Source organism: Zonotrichia leucophrys, chromosome 7 (assembly GCF_028769735.1).
Source record: "Zonotrichia leucophrys gambelii isolate GWCS_2022_RI chromosome 7, RI_Zleu_2.0, whole genome shotgun sequence".
NCBI lineage: Eukaryota > Metazoa > Chordata > Aves > Passeriformes > Passerellidae > Zonotrichia > Zonotrichia leucophrys.
The window spans coordinates 783997-800360 of record NC_088177.1 but is presented as its reverse complement, the minus strand read 5'-3'; positions in this window follow the sequence as shown (position 1 = coordinate 800360).

Sequence of the window (16364 nt, the reverse complement as noted above, 5' to 3'; positions counted from 1 at the left end):
CCTCTCTCAGAGCTCCCTCAGGGCCTGGTCCCGGCTGGGCCGGGCCAGCAGAGCCCATGGGGTCACCGGTGCCACTCCAGAGCTTGGGGCACAGCAGTGTCCGGGCTGTGTCCGGCTGGCTCTGGGATGGTCCCCAGAGGAGACTCCAGCCCTCCTTGGGCTCTGCCTGGGGCAGGAGCTCTGCCTGCTGTGCCGGGAGCTCCGGGGATCATCCCTGCCCGTGGCTCTGGAGCCATCACTGGGCACCGAGCAGAGCCTAGGCCTGCTCCAGCCTCCCTGCACAAGGGGACAGACAGGGACAGACGGACACACAGGGACAGATGGACACATGGGCACAGCCAGGGCTGAGGCCCCAATCACCAGGGCTCCTCTCTAGGCTGAGCAGCCCCAGCTCCCTCAGCCTCTCCTGGGCACAGAGCTGCTCCAGGCCCTTGCTCAGCTCCAGGAGCTCCAGCTCCTGTCCCTGCTGTGCTGAGGAGCCAGAGATGGACACAGCACCCAGAGGTGCCTCAGAGGGGCAGGATCACCCCTGAGGTGCCTCGGAGGGTCAGGATCTCCCCAGAGGTGCCTCAGAGGAGCAGGAGCAGCTCCCTCAGGGTCTCTGCAGCAAAGCATCCCATGGTGTGTGGGGAAGCAGCTGTCTGAGCAGCCTGTGCCTCCCCACAGCTCCCTTCCAATACTGAGCTGGATTAGTCAATACTAACCCTTGTAACACCCTGCTAACAACACCGAGAGATGGAACCCATCTTTTTGGCAGTGGCTCAAAATCTCCCTGCTAGGAAGCGCTCAGGACAGATGTTGTTGGCCATATGACATCCACACAAACATCAGAAAATAAAGTCTTTCCAACAAAGCCTGGTACTGGCAAAAGCAGCAGCAGCATCACTGAACAGTAACAGGGCTGCAGGCAGAGCCCTCAGAGGGAGCAGCACCTGCTCCACCCCAGCCTCTGTGAATTCCCAGTTCATTTACAGATGTACATGCACAGCTACAAAACCTCCTGCTTTTCTGTGCAGACACATTCATTTCAGCATAATTCACCAAAAAACACAAGTTTTGTTATTTTGCATCAACCTTCTCTGCCAGAGCAGAGCCCATTTACCACAGCTGGTAGCGACAGCACAGAGAGCTTCAGACTGGAAGTGTGGGCTCAGATCACAGTTTAGGGTCCATCCTCCAACACTCCAGCACTGGTACTGCCTGCACCAGCCCCCAGAACAGATATATTTAAATATGAACACAGCTCTGGTGTGAAACACTGGAAATACTACTCCTCTTTAGGTAAATGTTAAATGAATCCACGGGAGATCAAGGGCCCTGCAATGGAAATCATCCCATGCCAGGGGTGGGGTCCCTGTGTGCGTGTGGCACTGGCTGATCCAAGCTCAGCCAAGTTAATAAAAGGAATCCCACGGACTTCCAGGGGCTCAGAGGGAGCCCACGGCTCTGGCACGGGGGCTTTGGGAAGGGAGTGATCCTTGTGTTTACAGTGCTTCCTGTGAGATCTGCACACTTTGGGTTTTGTCAACACCAGCCCTCAGATCAGAACCTGCTGGTTTGGGGTTGATGGTTCCAAAATCCACCCAGCAATGGGCATGAGGGAATGGGGAACGTGGGCAGAGCCAGAGGAGCAGGAGGATCCCAGACCTTCCAGTGAGACACAGGACACAGGGGAATTGTCCCCGAGGCTGTGACAGAGGGAGAAGTTCTTTGGGGAAAGCAGCAAATCAAAATTCAAATGTAAGGAAAGGCAGGGGATGTGGGGAGCAGCCCTGCAGCACCTCCAGGAGCATCCCTGTCCCTGCTCCATCCCCAGCTCACATCCATCACTCCCAGATTCCCAGCTGCCCAGTTTTTATGGACACAGCAGCAGAGCCCAGCCCGGCTGTGTGGGGCTGATGGACACTCTCAGCTTCATTTTCCTGGTGCCCTTTATGGTGCTCGTTAAAAGTACTTTTTTATCTGACCTTGTTCCATGCAAGGAATTAAAATTCTGAATGGAATCCTCTGCTCACACCAACTCCGTGGTGAGTTTGTCCCAGCAGAGAGGCTCCTGCTCCTCTCACAGCACAACCTCCTCGCTTGGTAGTAAAGCACAGAAAATAAACAGAGCTCCAAGTGCAAATAAACAATTAATAAACATTGATTTTATGGATTTCTGTTCCCGTCCTAGCCCTCTGAACAATATCTGCCACATGCAATTCAGGAAGTGAAGCTGTTTTAGTTATGTTTTTAAGTAGTGTTTTCTAAATGATTCTTTTATTTGTAATTTATTATACATTTGAATTGGCCTGGAGACATCAGCTCAGCATCAGCTGCACACGAGTTGTTTTAAAAGTCAATTTTCATTTACTGCCAGGAAAGGAACAAGGTTGTTTTTATGTTTTTCTCTAACAAATTTTTTAATATTTGCCTTGATCTTACACAGAGATTTAGGCAAAAAGGTCCAATTTCAGTTCAAAAGAGGAATTATTTAGGAAACGTCCAACATTTGCAAACAGGCAGCTGTCACTGAACCTGCAACATAGAATTAGTCAGATTTGTGGCTAATAATAATTTGGTAAATTGGTATCATATAGGGATGCTTAACATGGAATTCTATAGGAATACCCTCAATCCACATACTCCATGCAAAAAAATTAACTCACCTGATATAAGAAAAAAGGGGCTTAATGAGCACAGAAGAACCGTAGATTGCCACTACAAATTTTAATTTTGAATTTAACAGACCCCTCTCTGTTTCCAGCTCAAAAAAGACAATAAATATTTGTTTCAGATTTCAGGCATTTCCCAGCCATTGCCACCCCAGTAGCAGCTCCAGAACTTCACGTGCAGCACAAAGAATAATTTAACACCCATTAATAAAGGAATTTTCAGAGGAGCTTGCGCTCAAATTATATCAATCTGCTACTGTTCCAAAATAAACGCATCAGGTGGCATTTAAATGCAGGTGGCTAACCATTTTATCAGTGCACATATTTAAGCTATTAGAAATATAATTAGAAAAATTAAATTAAACACACTTAATGCAGATTCTAATTCGAGCGACACTGTCCTTATCATTATGCCATTTTTATAGCAAATTATAAAGGATGTCTAAATTGTCCGGGTTTGTTGCTGACTGATAGCTGAACTCAGATAATTAAGTTGTTAACCAGGTACTTCAGTGGTCAACACGGTTATATATCTTTGTCTGATCACTCCCCCTCCTCCTGCGTGCGCCGAGCTCAGGGGAAGCAGATGGATGGCACTTGACACTGCCCACCTCCGCAGCGGCTGATTAGACACAGCCCCGTGCCACAGGTACACTCAATTATCCTGCCCCGCACCCCGCAGCCTCGGCAGCTCCGGATCTGCTGCATCTGCTGCATTCCCAGCCCGGGAAAATGCACCGAGCCCTCCGTCCGTCCTGGCGGCTGCCCGGGCTGTGCTTCGTTCACCCTGAGCCGGCGGGCACGCCCTGCAGCTCCCTGCGATCCCACAGCGATCAATCCTCTCTGCACAAGGAGTTCGAGCCTTCCGGGGATTGTTGGTGTCCCTGCGCTGGCACCTGGATGGGCCCGTGTCCCACTCACATCCCAAAGCCATCCAGGATCCTGCCAGAGGGATGCTTCAGCCCCTCACCTGCCTGCCCAACTAACAGCACCCCAGGGAAATCCCAGTACTCATTCACCAATAAACTGCAAAACCTGGGCACCAGTAGAGGTGTGCCAAGGAAAACGCGGCTCCCAGGGGCTAATGATGGATGCTCAGGTAATACAAACTCATTGCAGCCCATGCTGAGGGCTGGGACAGCAGAAATATCTGTAACTTGTTTGAGGTTAAAGGATTGGGGTTCCCTGAGTGCTCCGGCTGCATACCAATATTCATTCACCAACAAACAGCAAAACCTGGGCACCAGTAGAGGTGTGCCAAGGAAAACATGGATGCGGCTCCCAGGGGCTAATGATGGATGCTCAGGTAATACAAACCCATTGCAGCCCATGCTGAGGGCTGGGACAGCAGAAATATCTGTAACTTGTTTGAGGTTAAAGGATTGGGGTTCCCTGAGTGCTCTGGGTGCATCCCAATACTCATTCACCAATAAACTGCAAAACCTGGGCACCAGTAGAGGTGTGCCAAGGAAAACGTAGATGCAGCTCCCGGGGGCTAATGATGGATGCTCAGGTAATACAAACACATTGCAGCCCATGCTGAGGGCTGGGACAGCAGAAATATCTGTAACTTGTTTGAGGTTAAAGGATTGGGGTTCCCTGAGTGCTCTGGGTGCATCCCAATATTCATTCACCAATAAACAGCAAAACCTGGGCACCGGTAGAGGTGTGCCAAGGAAAACCTGGATGCAGCTCCCGGGGGAAAATTATGGATGCTCAGGTAATGCAAACACATCACAGCCCATGCTGAGGGTTGGGTTGGTGACAGCAAAAATTATCTGTAATGCATTTGAGGTCAAAGAATTTGGGTTCCCTGAGTGCTCACAGTGCATCTCTGCAGCTGTGACTGAGTGTGTACAAGCTGTCCCTGAATTTACTGGAAATCACTTGGCCTCAAGGTCTCCTGGTATCCCGTTTCCATCAAAATAACAGAAAATGAATGGAAAAACTTCCTGGCTTTCAAATTTCCTCTAAGTTTTGAGCATTCTAAACCAACTTTAGACAGTTCTCCTTATCCCACCGGAAACAAGGGGTACCACCAGCTGGTTTGATCCTTTTTTGGATATAACCCCCCGTGCAAAAACCTGGAATGTTACAGAGAGAAGCAGCTCTGGCCATCACAGAGATGGGCATGAACCAGAGCTGGATTCATGTCACAAAACTGACTTTTTTTCCACCAGATTGTTGCAGTCACTTCTTCTCCCACTTAACCTGCACCGAGCAGCAGCAGAGTGGCCACAGACCTAATGGAGTTCCACTCCAGTGCTCCCAAATGATGACAAACTAAAAGTCCTGGTCACAAACTAAAATCCTGGTCACAAAATAAAAACCCTCATCACAAACTACAGATCATCATCACAAACTAAAAATCCTCATTACAAACTCCAGATCCTGGTCACAAACTAAAGATTCTCATCACAAACTAAAATCCTGGTCACAAATTACAGATCATCATCACAAAGTAAAAATCCTCATTACAAACTCCAGATCCTGGTCACAAACTAAAGATCCTCATCACAAACTAAAATCCTGGTCACAAATTAGAGATCCTCATCACAAAATACAGATCATCATCACAAAGTAAAAATCCTCATTACAAACTCCAGATCCTGGTCACAAACTAAAGATTCTCATCACAAACTAAAATCCTGGTCACAAATTACAGATCCTCATCACAAACTAGAGATCCTCACTTCAGGACAAGAATGTGTGGGGTTTTCCCATTTCCACATGAAGAAGTAACGCACAGGGTTATTCCTGCAATGTCACCAATAAAGATTTTGAGTTTGTTACTCAGTTACAAAAATCCCATTTCATTGAGGGGTTTGGTTTCACTCCTCCTGCTGCAATTTGGTGGAGAAATAAAAAAAAAAATCTGCCATGCTCTCCATATTTATTAACACATTCACTAGGATCTGGTGGCTCCCTTTTAAACTTCTGAGCGCAGGGAATATTTCAAAAGGCGCCTCCTGAAAGGGAAAGGAGCCACTCTGCCTGGTGGGGGGCATCCTCCTTCCCTGGAGATCGTTCCAGGAGAGCAAACCACACACATCCACACAGGCTGGGCAAGCAGGATTAAAGGAAATCCTTCCACAATGCATTTTCCTGCTTCTGTCCCTACGTGATCTGACTCCACTATCTTTTCCAACAAATATGTAATTATTAGCATATAAATTTAACACCTAGCCATGCTATAACCACAATTCCTGCCTTTATTTCCTTTACTTACTTCATATGGAAAGTTATTTCTGTGGAATTATTGTTTTCTGGGGTTTTTATTGCAGAGTGTTATTTATTCCTCAGATTATCATTAGCTTTCATGCACCTGTCAATGCTATTTTTTTTTGATCTCTTTAAAATAATGTTCAAAGACTGAGGATAATTGTCCAAGTGATTTTTTTAATATCTTACTGTATTTTAGTAGAATATTTGTGTCCTGCTTAATTGTTAACTCTTGGAAACACAAGTGGATTTAACTGAGTGTAGGTTTAGAGTAGAAACTGGGGACAAATCCTTTCCTGGGAGGGTGGGCAGGGCTGGCACAGGTGCCCAGAGAAGCTGTGGCTGGCCCTGGATCCCTGGCAGTGCCCAAGGCCAGGTTGGAAAGGGCTTGCAGCAGCCTGAGACAGTGGAAGGTGTGGAATGGGATGGGATTCAAGGTCCCTTCCAACCCAAACCAGTCTGTGATTCTGTGATGATTCCATGAAATTCCGTTTGTTGGCTACAGGGACATCATGGCCATGCTTAGATATGGAAGGTGCAGTACAAACAGAAATAAGAGGAAGCTCAGTTTGGAAGTGGGAAGCGAACTCCAGCTACTGCTCCATGTCCATCCTTCCCTGCTAAGGAGAACTCTGTGGAGGTGTTACAACAAAACTTGATTTAATGAGCGGTGTAAGAGGCAGTGAGGAAGCTCCCTGCTGGGGCCACTCCTACCCTGGGCGTCCAAAATGAACCTGGAAAAAAACTGGGGCTGTGGGAACAAGGAAAGCCCAGCTGCTCTGCAGTCCCCAGGTGAATTCCCTCTCTTCTGGTTAATTCAGAAGGGCCTGCTCTGCCTTCGTGATGGATGGATGGATGGATGGATGGATGGATGGATGGATGGATGGATGGATGGATGGATGGATGGATGGATGGATGGATGGATGGATGGATGGATGGATGGATGGATGGATGGATGGAGAACTCCCATGGATGAACTCCCCACCTGAACCGCACCAGGCACTCAGGGACAGCCCCAAGCTCCAGCAGCACACAGACACCATGGACACCTCAATATCTTTAATGGATCTCAGATTTCCAGACTGGTTTGGGTAGGAAGGGACCTTAAATCCCATCTAGTGCAACCCCTGTGTCATGGTTTGGGCCTGGCACAGAGCCAGTGCCCCCCATGAAAATGCCTCACCCTGGTGTCTGCTGTGAGATGTGACCAGGAATAAGCAAAACAGGCTCTAACTTAAACATAAAGACCACTTTATTACTTAAACTACAGGAAAATAGGGAGAGACTATAAGGAAAAAAAAGAAAAGAATTGAAAACCTTACAAAAAAACCATTTTCCTCCTCCCCCACCACCTGACTTTCCCAATCCAATACATTCTCCCAAAACAACTGCCCAGCCCGGCACGACACTTTAGTATACTCAAACTGCAGTTCATGAAGAGGAAAGGAGTCCTTCTCGTTCCATAGGCTTCTCGTGGAGACACACTGAGAACCTCGTGTGCTTCCCTGTCACTTCGGCACCGCCCGGGGGAAAAAAAAAGTCCTTTTGCCGCTTGTGACATGTTCCTTCCATGCTCAGTGCTCTCACCACCGAGACATGGCCAGAGCTGCTTTTAGGGTGGTCTTTCAAGGATGCCTTGTCTCACTCCAAAAAGGCACAGTCTCTGCTTTTGGGACAACTGTCCCCCCCATATTTTTCCAACCCCCTGGGGCCGGGGGGTCCTCACGAATGAACCCTCCTGGTTTTGAGGCACTGCCTCCCCCTAAATGCAGTCTGTGTCACAGGAACAACTGAGTCCATGGCTACAAGAAAAAGTCCAGCCAAAAGGCCACTCCAAATCATCTCTCCCCATCCAATCATCTCCACAATCTCCAGGCCAAGTCATCTCATCTCTCATCTCCCTTCTTATTCAGCTTCGAGGAGGATTAGCATTTTTGTAAGGCCCCAGTCATGCAAGAAAGGGTTAAAAGTTTTCAGTCTCTCTGCTGTCGGTCCCTGAGCGACTCCCACGCACGCTGCCCACACGCTGCCGCTCCGGCCGGGCAGTCCTCCTCCTTCTCCTCCTGGCTGGCTGCTCTCCTGGGGGGGGGGGGGGGGGGGGGGGGGCTCGCTGCCCGAGGGCTGACTCTCTGGGACCTTCCACCCTTCCATCCTCGAAGCCCCCCTGAAGCCCCCTCAAACCCATCTCTGTCCAGGCCCAGGGCCTACCACGTGGCTGGCCCCTCCCCCGCCCAGCAGCAGCGGGCCGGACGGGGGAGAGATCTGACCTCTTCGCTGCGATGTCCAAAAGAGGAAGTGCCAGGGCAGTGCCTTGCTTTTAACCCCTGTGTATTCTCGGAGGTGTGTCCAAACCCCACTGGCTACACCAGGTGTCAGTATGAAACCCAAAACCTTCATTGGTTTGACCACAGCTTCCCAGAATTCCCACTCCTTCCTGGTCAAACCATGACACCCTGCCATGGCAGGGACACCTTCCACTATCCCAGGGTGCTCCAAGCCCTGTCCACCTGGCCTGGGACATTCTGAGGGATTCAGGGTCAGCCATAGCTTCTTTGGGAATTCCATTCCAGCCCCTCCCCACCCTGCCAGGGAAGAATTCCTTCCCAATATCCCATTGAAATCTCTTCCAGCCAGCACCAACACATGATCCCCTCTGAGCAATAAAGTCCCGCTGATCTCCAGGTGGAAATTCCCTGTTTCATTGAACACCACCTCAAACAAAGCACCTGCACCCCAAATGTCACATCCCACACACTCCACACTCCCAAACTGGACCATTCCCTCATGTTCAACACTTTGTGTGACCTGGCCAATGGCCAGGGTCAACTTAGAGATGGCCTTTTGCAAATTAATTACTTTTCATTACATGACATCAAAATGAAAACAAAGTCCACAATCACCACTAAGTGAAACCCTCTCCAAAACTCCCTCCAGTGTGAGGGACTTCTGCTCCACCACCTAAAGCATGTGGGTTACTGTCTACAACACACAGTCTGATTTTACTTTAACTTTTATGAAGTCTTCAATATTTAAAGGTTCATTACTTGAATTTTTATACCAAGAGGAAAATAAAATAAAATACATCAACATGGGGAGGCAGGGTGATTCCAGCATTATTTTCTAGCATTATTTGCTCAGCAATCTCAGTTTGTATTGCACTCATTGCCATAAAGCACTGAGGAGAAATCTGCATAACAATGGAAGAGGCTGGACAACAGACACAGGCCAATATTGGCTTTTTATTCCCTGAGTAATCTGCATTTTACAACTGACTGTAAATATTAAAAAAAAAAAAAGTCGCTTTATCTAAAGTTTCAAGGAAAGGAGACAATGAGCAACACTTGGGATTTTCTGTCAATTTGCCCTTTCAGAGAAACAATTGTGCTGTGGAATCCAGAGGAACAGCCTCTCTCTTTTCTGGGGCTAAAAGCTCTGAGTTTTTATGGCTTTTAAGGTGCTGCACTTCAAGCAGGTCAGCTACAAAAGGTTATTCTGAAAAATTCTAAACATTAATTGGGAAGAAATAAAAATAAATAGTCCATGAAGACCCCTTCAATCTGATGATTTGGGGAAGATCAGATAATCCTAAATGAAAGGAATCACCAGAAGGAAAAACTGGGAAAGCCCTGGGTTTGCAGCACGCTGATTTCATAATGCATTCACAATTGCCAATAAACAGAATTATTGCTGCACGGGAGAACCGTGTGGTCTCTACTCTATCACTACAGAGGGCAGCAACAGACAGCAGAGCTCTTTAGCATGACAGAGGGAATGTTTAACATTCCCAGTAAACAAGGGGGCCGGGAGAGGCCGGGCTGGCATCTGCCTGTCCCACATTCCAGCCTCCTTGGGATGGGAACAGGAAGGCTGGGAAAGCCTTTGGGATGCTCAGCGAGCCAAGCCCTGCAAGGCCAGATACTAAAAATTCTCCTAAACCATGATGTACAACATAGAGCCACGAGCTGGATCCACTTGGTGCTCTCTGCCCCATTCGTGCCCTCACACCCAGACTCCTGCTCAGCTCCTGGGACACGGACCAGCAGAAAGCCAAGAGCTGGGAAGGGAGTCCTGTCCAGCCCAGAGACCAAGGCACAGCACGACATTCCCTGCGAGGACACAAGGATGGGACTGGGGGGAAGTTGCCACTCTGGATGTATGTGAAGGACTTTCTGTAGGATTATTTTGAGCAGCAAAGCCGTGCTGGGGGCAGGGTGAGGCTCAGGCACAGCTCGAGCACTGGGCACAGCCTCCTCCAGCTCCGGCTGCAGATGCAAAGGAGGGCAGCAAAGGTCTGATGATCAAACGGGGAGAAAATGACTGACAACACGGAGCCCGTTCAAAGGAACTAATGGAATAATTAGTTCCAAAAAGACTAAAAAGACTGAAGAATTCATGATGTCATAAAAAGCAGAGCTACTTAAATTGGATTAGAAAATAAAAATGACACGAACATTGTAAATATTCACAGATCACATCATTGACGTGTAATGTGCCGTTAAATGATGTCAAATTAAAGGGGAAATTACATGTGTAAGAACTAGGAAGAATAAAGGGAAGACATTTTAAAGATGCACAGTCCTTCAAGTGAAAATCCCTCTCGTATATCAGGGCTGATCACTGTGGGGATGGGGAAACTATGAGAGATGAATAAAATAAAATATGGGAAAGAAAACAGAGGGTAAAAACATCTCAATTTAGGGCTGTGGTGAAAGGCTGTTAACTCCCGAGTGCTTCCCTCTGCGTGGCCTTGCCAGGTGCTCCCAGCCACAGCCATGCCCAGGCTCCATCGCTGCTTGAACCGGACTAAGATCACTCCTAATTTATCCCAAGAAGCCGGCAGTCAAGTGTGCTTTCACACGGGAGAGCTCTGAGTGGGGCCAAGGGCTCGGCTCAAAGGGCACCTCGGGACCCTGTGAATTGGGGTGCAATTAACACCGAGCTGCTGGAGCCAGGGGCACGAGGCAGGGATGGCACTCGTGAGTCCTCTCCTTCCCATGGGAAAAAGCCTTCCTGGATCCCTCAATCACACACGGCACCCGGAGAGGCTCCCAGCCCCTCAGCCAGACTGAGATCTCATCTCAGCAGAGTTGTGGCAATTAATTTACCTCTAGCTTGCTCTTTCAAGTGAGCTGGGAGAGCAGGGGGGCCCCCCAGCTTCTCCCCCTTCCCTCCGCGCGCGATCGGAATCTTCTGTTCCAAAGGTGGCATTTCAAGCTCCCGAAAATACCTGCATAATAAAGGGTAAGAGCTCCTCTGCACACAGATATATGTACATATCTTTCCCTGCCTCGTGGGCCCTTCCGCCTCCAAACTCCGTGAGGTGTTAGCAACACGTCGCGCGATGGGAACTCGAGATTATCGGCATTATCTCACCCACCCTGCTGATAAGATGGGCTGATGCCGGCGCTGTTGTGATAACAGAGCTGACTCTGCTCCTCAGCAGCGCTGCCAGACTGCTGGCGGCATTTCCTCAGCACTGCGGCCTTTTCCACAGGACATCCTTGTCCCCCGGGGTTTGGAATGGGTTGGGTTGGAAGGACCCTAAAGCCCATCTCATCCCACCCCTGCCATGGGCAGGGACACTTTCCACTGTCCCAGGGTGCTCCAAGCCTGGTCCAGCCTGGCCTTGGGCACTGCCAGGGAGCCCACAATCCCTCTGGGAAGAGAGAGCATTTACACTAAGCACACATTCACCATACTGGTGGAGGTGACCACACCATTTGGGCTGAATCCCCCAGTGATGCTCTTCACTGTCCAGCAGATCCCAGTGCTGGCATGGGAAGGAGCACTGGGCACCATCAGGAAGCCCCTGGCACATCCCAGGATGGCTCATGCTGGAATTACCCTCGTGTTCCCCCAGTTCAGACATAAATGTCAGCACCTGCCCTGCTACAAAAACGCCAGGAGATCCATAATGATCCCCACATCAGCCTTGTCTGGGAGCCAAAAGAGGAATATTTCCATCCCGGGGACTCTCACACTCAAACACGTGGAAATGCAGAAAAATTTGCGTGAGAAAAAGAGCAACCTTTTCTTTTTTTCTTCTCTGAGTTGAAATAGCAGCACTTGAGTTCCTCAAGGCTTGAGTGATGTGTGCGCCCGCACCGAGGCACTCGGCACCTCCCGTCCCCACCTGCACTCCCTGGCTGAGCCAGGAACCCGCAGGGCTCTCCCTGCCAAAGGCACAAAGCCTACAAGGGTGCTGCGAGTCTGGAGATCTGAGAGCGCAGAGAACAACTGAAACCTTTACCTCGCTTTAAAAGGAGGTAAAAGAAATGCCTTTTGATCACTTCTGAGAGCCTGTTTTAGTGCTGTCAATGCACAGAATGAGGAAGGGCAGGTAGGACATGAGGCAGGAAGGCAAAGGAAGGGACAGCACAGGACATTTAAAACCCTGGGATATTTAAGCTGGTTCAGCCCCCAGCCCTGCCTGGGGTGTCAGCAGCCCCCTGTGCCTGGGGGACACAGAGGGGACAATGTCTCCTTGTCATTTATGTAACTCCAACCCACAGCCAGCAGTAATTTCCGAAGTGGGGTTGTCTGAGCCCTGGGAGCAAACAAAAGTATTCCGAGGTCTTTATTTGTGCAATGGCATTTCCACTCTGACTGCAGGGATCTGCTGGGTGCGCTTGCATTGTCTCTCTAACAATCTGAAAATTACACTGATAATTATCTCTGGGGTATTTTCCAGCCTCGATTGCTCTGTGAGTCTCAGCTCAAGAGAATGTGTCACTCTTTTGTTCCACTGACTTTTCACATGTCCTAAGTGCACGCATGGAACAGGTTCCCAAACCCAAAGGTTCTGCCAGGGAGGGCTTTGCAGCCATGACCCAGAATCTCTCAGACACGAGAAGCCCTGATCTAACAGGAGCTCTGTCAGGGCTGAGGATCCAATATATCACGAGTCTCCAGGAAAAATAGAGCCCAGCTAAATAACTTGGGAAATATTCCACTTGTAATGGCATTGCAGAGTCAATCAATTTAAACCTAATAAAGACGACGACAGACAATGAATAGAAAGTTCAAGGACTTTTCACCCAGGGCTTTGCTATGGCTGGGAGTCAACCTGCTGGAGTCTGGGGGACCCTACAGACCCTGGGAATCAGCTCCAGGGATCAGGATCATGAAAAAAAGACACCTTCCATTTCAGGGAACAATGCTCTAAAAGCCCTGGAAAAGCAGTAGGAATTAGAACATTTTTGGAGGCAAGGACAAATTTTCATATTTTTTTCAGCCATAACTCATCCTTTCATCCCCTGGCTTTATCTGTGAGCTTTATCACAGACCAACATCACGGGCAGGACGGAGTATTTGCCTTGACTTTGCTCTGTGCTTCCACTGGTACTGGGAGGTTAATGCAGCTCATTAGCCATGCATCTCATTCCAGGACTTATTCCTTTCTTCCACATTTATTTCCCTAACTACTGTTTGTTCTTCCACAGAACCCAGGGAAGGACCAGTGCAGCAGACACGGTTTAACGGCGGGGCTGGTTTACAACTCACAATCATGGAATCCATTAAGTGTTTAAAAACAGGTGACAGTTTGCACCCTTCCCTGCTCAGAGTGACAACTCCCCTGGGACACCGGGAGCAGAGGCTTTCCAAGGAGATGCCGTTGTTTGCTGCCTTTGCTCCGGGTGTGGAGCGAGCTGCAGATTGCAATTGGGATTCAGCGCAAGATGAGCCTTGGAAGCACGAGGTGGAAAAACCGTATCGCGTTTCTTCCTGCCAGGTGCTAAGAGACTGGGATCCAGCAAGTCAGAGACTTTGTCCCCATTTCAGCCCTTGGAACTGCCAAGTGAGCTTTGGTTGAGCTCCAGGAGTTCACAGGGATGGGGATGCAGGTTCAGGGGATGCCCAAAGGATGAGCTTCGGCCATGGCAAGGGCCAGGAGCTCCACGTGATGGACACAGCAGAGCAAAATTTGGCTAAAGAAAAGGAGGGCACAACCAACCTGCTCTGCGGGGAAAGAAAGGTGGGAAAGAAAAGTCTGGGGGAAAAAACCATGTTTGAAAGAAAAGGGGGAAAACTCAAAGGTTCTGGAGAGGCTGTGTGTGAGTGAAGATCTGAGGCTGATGAAGAGAGAGCAATCACAGAATCATTAAGATTGTAAAAGACCTTTAAATTCATCAAGGCCAACTCTCTTCTGGTGCTGGACCTTCTCTCACACTGTCCATCACAGGCACCTTGGAGGAGAGAAGGGCCAGAATGTCCTGAGACAGTCAGGTCAGGGAGAGGGGCTACAGAGAAGACCAGTGATAATTAATGGTCTGACTGCACAGCTAGAGTGGGAATGAGAAAATTAATAGATGGGAATTTGGAAAGCCTCATGGTGAGATGGTGATTTTTTACATTGAGATTTGGTCTGTATTAACCCACTAGCATTGAGCTGGGTCCTCCAAAATCCAGCTCTGCCAAAGACAGCAGCCACCACCTTCACCAGGAGGAGCAGCAGCCTCTCCCAGTCACCCAGATTTCCAGAGTGATGCCTTGGTGAGCCCATGATGATGGACCCAGTCATGCCAAATAAAACGCTCCTCACAAAAGCACCCAATAAACCCTGCAGTCTTTGCATCCCACAATATCAGGAGAACTTCTAGTTTGGGGAATTCCACAATTACCACAGGAACTGACAACATCCCTTGCAACTGCACAGTGCCATCATTAATATTCCCAATGAGGGGAGCACAGCAATGCCAGGCCTGGAGCAATGATATCCCTGTGCAGAGTGATCCAGCACAGTTTAATTAAAATATGCACAGGGGTTTTGTTTGTGGAAAGCAGGACAGAGGCCCAGGCATCGATCACCAGTGCAGGCCCTGCCTCAAGGCCAGACCAGGAACCTGAGAGAACAGAGCCACTCCTGCCACACAACAGGCCTGCCAGCCAAAACTGAGGCTCTCTCTTTTCCTGACATTCCCAACAGGGGCTGATTCCCAGAGAAAATCCCCTCCAGAGAGGTGGATCCCATTCCAATGCAAACCATTGCTGTACCAGTGTGCTTTTAAAATAAAAGCTACAACAACCCCAAACAACACAAAACTCAAAGTTCTCTTATTTTCAGGCATTTCCTGGGCTCTGTTGCTGAGACATGGATGGGACACATCTACACACAAACACTGATTTTTAGGAACTGCAGTTGTGGGGGTGTGGAATGAGAGCTCCAACCCAAACCATTCCATGATTATAAGTGGGAAGGGAGGGATGAGAGCAACAAGGAGCTTCACACAGTCCTATGTTATTGAAGGTAAAAAGATTCTCCTTCTGGGTTTTACAATACCACAGAATCATGGAATATCCTGAGCTGGAAGGGATCATTGATCCAACAAGGATCATGGATGCAGCTCCTGGTCCTGCACAGACACCCCAAAATCCCACCCTGGGTATCCCTGGCAGTGCTGTCCAAACCCTCCTGGAGCTCTGTCAGCCTCAGGGAGCCTGGGGAGCCTGGGCAGAGCCTGACCCTCTGGGGGAAGAGCCTTTCCCAAAATCCAACCATAATCTGCCCTGGCCCAGCTCCAGCCATTTCCTTGGGGCTGTCCCTGTCACAGAGCAGAGACAGGAGCTGTCCCTGCACTTCCCCTCATAAGGATGTTGAAGACCACCATGAGATCTCCCTTCAGTCTCCTCCTTCCTGTGCTAAATGTAAAAGATTTGTATTCTTTAAACTTGAAACAGGCCCCTTGCTCCCCTCCATGCTGCAAACTCAGTCCCAGTATTTAATACCCACTAGATCAAATATTGCTACCTGCAGGAATAAATTTCACCAGAATTAAACCATTAACTGCTAAATCAGCAGCTAAGGAGCCCATATTCCTTTTAATACTGGATTCTTCATGCTGGATTGAAAGAGCAGACATTTGACAAAGCTTATTCACCATACTGGAGTGACTGGGAGCGCTGAGAGCTCCAGGCTGCTGCTCCCTGAAGTTTATCTGGGAGCCAGATCCAAACAAAGGCTGCAACAGGAGCCAGCTGTTGACACTCTGCGTCACGAGCTGCATATTAAATGATTCATCAAATGCTGTGTCACAACCTGGATAAAGTCCTTAAAGCACGGGGCCCTCCTCTGTTCCTTTTGTTTTTAGCAGCAAAGAATATCTGGGTAAACCTACACTTGCTGGAACAGCCTTCCTTTCCAGAAACCACTCCCCGTTTAATGCAAATATTCCGCCTAAATCGTTATTAGGGAAAATGCCAGTCGCCAAATTTCAGTAAATAGTACTGAAATAAATAAGCAAAAATTGTTATTTATCCAGGGTAAAATTCAGTAAATAGGACTGAAATAGATAAATAAGTGAAATTAAATGCACCCAGAACATTTTGGAAAATGAAATAATAGATGAGTAAATAATTTCCCTGGCTGCTGTGGAACGGCAACGTGTTATTGTAACCTGCCTTGTATGCTCCGTGTAAAGCACTGTAAATTATGATTTGAAATTATCATGTTAGATTAGGTTTTCTGCAGCTTAATATATTGTAATATAA